This window comes from Bombus impatiens, unplaced genomic scaffold (assembly GCF_000188095.3).
Source record: "Bombus impatiens unplaced genomic scaffold, BIMP_2.2 scf_0162, whole genome shotgun sequence".
Classification (NCBI taxonomy): domain Eukaryota; kingdom Metazoa; phylum Arthropoda; class Insecta; order Hymenoptera; family Apidae; genus Bombus; species Bombus impatiens.
In genome coordinates, this window is record NT_176581.1 from 124,895 (window position 1) to 129,551 (window position 4,657).

Genomic DNA, 4,657 nt, shown 5'->3' on the forward strand with positions numbered 1-4,657 from the left:
TTTTCGTTTGAGAATGTGCAGACTGTTTTGTTTAGCGTGTTGTCTTGTTCCATTTCATTTTTGAGTTTGTTTGTTTCGGCGATGATAATTCTGTTTAGTTGATCTCGGCCCATGCGTTCGTTTTGTGTATGTATTTTGGAAAAGTGGGTGTCTAGTTGATGATCCGATGATGTCTAGTTTTTCTATTGTTTTAGGTATTATGAAGTTACCCTCGGTGTCTTTGATGGTGTTGTGTCGTTATACCTGCTTCTTGGATGAGGGAGGCATTTTCTGAGGGCAATTTGAGAGGTGGGATGGGGTTTTGTTCTTTTGGTCTAAAGATTTGATTTATTTGTGGGAACATGTTGGCTGAGTTGTTTTTGGAGATGTTTTTTATTTTGTTTGTCCAGTAATGGTTTATAGAATTTGCGAATTCTTGTTTCAGTTGCGCTTTTATTCTGTATAATAGGTACTTTAGAAATTCTAATTCTTCTCTTTTGTCGTAAGAATAGCTAAATTTTATATTGTTTGTTTTGGAGAGTATGTAGCTTTTATCTCGATGTAGATCTTTTATCTTATTGTTGATATAGGGCTCGCATGAATTTTTTCGTTTTATGTTTGGCACGGATTTCTGGAGAGCGATTTGTGTATGTTTTTCTATTTCGTCTATGAATGAGTCGATTTGTCTATTTGTTAGGTTGACGTTGTTGTAGATGTTTAGGTCGCAGTTTTGTTCGAGTATGTTTTGGAACTTTTTCCAGCCTGTCTTTTTGTAATTGTACCTGAGTGTCTCGGTCTGAGTTTCGAGTGTTAGGAAGTCAGATGTATTTTTGTTTACGTGAAATACTAGGGCGTTATGGTCACTGTCATAGGCTAAGGTTTTGAGAGTGTTATTTGGAGGTAGGTTTTGAAATTTTAGTCGCGCGTCTGCTAGGCATATGTCCAGGTATGAGCCTCCTTTTGGGTAAGAGGGTAGCTCGGAGCTGTATAAGTTTGTTTTGTAGTGGATGCTTTTATTGTCTAGCCAGTTTCTAATGAAGTTGCCTCTCGTGTGTTGTTTATTTCGTTTTTCCAGCTTGTGTGTTTTGCGTTAAGGTCTCTTGCGCTAAGTGCTATTATATAGTAGTTTTCCGATTTGTTGAGCTGCAAGAGTTCGAAAAGATTATTGAATTCGTAGTTAAATTCTTTCTGGTTTCCGTAGGTTGCGTAGGCTGCAGTGATGAATAAATTTTCCTTATTGCTTATTTTTATTTTTATGATCGTTGTTTCTAAGGTTTTGAAACTTGTTATTCTATCAATTAGAATTGTTTTGTATTTTATGGGGTTTTTTATGAGGATCGCTGTTCCTCCTCCTTGACTGGCGTTCGGTCTGTCGTGTCTTATCATGGAGTAGTTTTTGAAGTGTACATTGTGTCTTTTGTTAAGTTTTGTTTCTGAGATGAGTACCATATCGGGGGGTTCTTTATTTATTAGGGTTAGCATACTGTATCTTTTTTGGTTTGAAATTAAATAGTTAGCATTTATTGCAATTATTTTCAGATGCTTTAGGTTAAATTTATGTGTTTTTTGCTGTAATTGTTGGTTTAGCGTATTTTGGTTATTCGTCATCTGTACTATTGAAAGCGTTGAAGATGGTGTCGAACCTTTCTTCGTGCGTTGATAGTGTATTTTTTATTTCATTTAATTGTATTTGTTGTTCTTTTAACGCTTGGAGGATATCTTTTTTAAAGTCTTCAATAACGTTTATAATGTTTAGATGGGGGGAGTTATCGATTGTAATTGTGCTTTGGCTTGAGCGCGGATCTAAGTTTGTTAATTGTGATGTGTTTTCGATTGTTTGATTTAATTTTGTTTGTTGTTTCACTACGTCAGAGAACTTTAGTTCTGGGATGTATTTGCGGCTTATTTGGACAATTCGTTTTATCTTTGTTTCTTTGTCTTTTTTGATTTTATCGGCTAGCTTTTTACGAAGCTCTACGAGTTTGGGGCAACCTTTGTATGACGCGGTGTGTCCGTAGTTTTTGCAATTAACGCAGAATATTTTGTCTTTGGTTACTGCGTTTTCTCTTTTTATTTTGCAGTCGCCTGGACCATGGGGCTCAGTGCATTTAACACAGCGGTAGTTTAGGTTGCAGTTTTGTGCTGTGTGACCTAATCGCTGGCATTTCTGGCATTGAGTTATGTAATCATTTTTTTTTGTATGTGGCATTGGGTTATGTCATCCTTTTTTTTTTTATTATTATTTTTTCCCATTTTATTCTGAAGTAGTTAAAATGGTTAACTTTTAACAAGTTATTTATATTACTGTCGGGGGATACTTGTATTATGTAAATTGGGAGCAATATGTTGTTCTCCCTTGATCTTTTTGTCGTGAATCGTGTGACTTTTGTGAATTTTACGTCGTCAATTTGCAAGGCTTGTAGGTCTGTAAGTATTTCTGTTTCGGTGTAACTATTGTCTAAACCTTTTAACAAGTATGTATGGTGTTTCTCTGTTTTGGGTGTGTACGTGTAAAAAGTTGTGTTAGCTGAGAGGAGTGTTTGTTTTGCTTTATGGAAATCGGGTAGGTTTCGGAGGTAGAGTGCATGTTTACCTGAGTGTATTCTTTTAATATGGAACTGTTTGATGTCCGCTACTTTCTTTATGAGCGTTACCGTGTCCTTTGGGTCTTGTAGCGTTATGTTGATGGGCGGCGGTTTGTTATCCCTTGTAGTGGATGGGGCGCTCGCACGCTCCTCCGCGGAGCATCCGGTGGGGCGTCCGTCCGGTGCTCGGTCCCCCCTTGGCGATGCTGGTGGCGCAGGGCCTCCTGGGTTGTACGATGGGGTCCGTCGCCCCTACGGCGCCGATTGTCCCGGTGGCATGATGGGACCGTGCCTTCCCATTTTGCCTCGTAATGTTTCGTTTTTCTTTTTTATTTGTTCTAGCGTTGAGCTCGAAGTGGAGTAGTTTGATGGTCCCCATTGTGGATGAGGCTCTGGTTCAGATTGTAATATACTGAATCTGTTTTTTGTTATGATCGCTGGAGGCGAGGTAGCTCTTATGGGCTTCATGTTTTTGATTTCTTTAGCCTTTTCCTCTTGGCTGGGGTGATAATCTACAACTGTGTTTCCTAGGATGTTTACTAGTCTTTTCGTCCTGGCAACCAGGTTTGGTTGTGGGTTGAGTTTCCGTGTCTTTTGAACGGGAAGTCTTAAACTATTGTTGATTTCCTTGGCTGTTTTTTGTGTGATTATTTTTCTCTTGATGGCTTTTTTTATTGGGTCCACGGTGAGTTCCGTTTCGTTGCTTTTGGCTTCATTATCGGTAGCTTCTATCTTTTTATAGTTTTATTTTGTGTTATTTTATTTTATTTTCTTTTTAATCTTATTTGTGCTTATAGGGATGATGTCAATGTAGTATTTTTCACTTTTTGTCACTTGTTTCTTCTACTTTAGTGAATGTTTGTCTATTTTGACGCGCGCACTGAGAGGTCCATCCTGCTCGGCGGTCTACAGTCAACTCCGATGGGAACGAGTGCACTCAGCGCGGCATGGGCGTTGGCACATAAAAAATAAGTGGCTGACCCGCAATCTGTATTACTGTCTGCCCTAGGGTGACCAGGTTCGTTACCGAAATTCCTCGAACTTCAATTGATTCTAGCTCGTTGATGATTACTGAATCGAGTAAAGCAGGTTTCTTAATAATATTGATTTCTGATCCGAAGTCTAGTAATAAACTTGTCTTGGTTTTTAAGTCTGGGAGACTATTCGTGCAGTTCGAGTATTTGCAGGATCGTTTAGCTTTATTGAAATAATTCGGAGAGGTCGTCGTGTGAATCTAAGTCCGGCTCTTGATGATTCTTCTTTGTTTTTTCGTGGACTTTCTTTTCCTTTATTTGTTGACTCTCCACATTTTCCGATTGTTCTTGTGCACAAATGCACGATGGGTTTATCCATAGCGTTTGTGTGTTGTGGCGCCAGTCTCGCGGGGATCGTTGCCCGCGTTCTGTTTACTGCCGTAGGCGTCGGCCTCCTTGTTGCCGCCTATACTCTGGCGATTCGGAGCATCGTTCCTTCGAGGCTCGCCCCGTTCTCCCGAAGGACGTGTTCGGTTTCCCGATTGTCTCGATGCATAGGGTATGATTATTCCAACGTCTACTCGGGCTTTAAATTTGTAACAATCTTTTACTAAATGCTGAGATTTTTTGCGATAGTTACATGTTATAGTATTTTGTCTTGGAGCGTTTGGACGATTCTGCGACGGCGGTACAAATTTTCAATCTTGGCGGCTGTTCCCGATGTTGTTCAGGGAGCGAACGTTGTTACGGTTGTAATTGTTCGGAGGTGTCGGTCATTGGTATCGCGTTCTGTCGTTAGCGCGTCTTAACTCCCGTGTTGCTTTCACGGCTTGGCGGTACGCATCATCTAAGGATTGGTATCCTGCTACTTTGACTTGCAAATACACCTCGTTTGGGAGCTCCTTAACGAGAGCCTCCCTTGTGTCCCAATCTATTGTATCTTGAACATCTTGGGATATGATGCCATACTCGCATCTTTCCCCATCCATTATTGCCAGCCTGAGATTTCTGACGTGGTCCATATAATCTATCTTCTCTCGGTCGTTGAAAGACCACCTAATATTCACCTTTATATTCGTTAACAGTTTTTCTTGGGCGGAACATATCTTTTAATTTGTT

At 39.9% G+C, this 4,657-nt stretch overlaps 1 protein-coding gene across 1 annotated transcript in view; it reads left to right on the forward strand.

Moving 5' to 3' along the window:
• The window catches only part of LOC105680433, a 12,290-nt gene extending 10,669 nt beyond the window's left edge, over positions 1 to 1,621 (forward strand). The window contains exon 3 of the transcript XR_004461248.1: positions 1,611 to 1,621. The gene's annotated coding sequence lies outside the window, so the exon portion shown is untranslated. The remainder of the gene's footprint in view (positions 1 to 1,610) is intronic.
• The last annotated feature ends 3,036 nt before the right edge of the window (positions 1,622 to 4,657 follow it).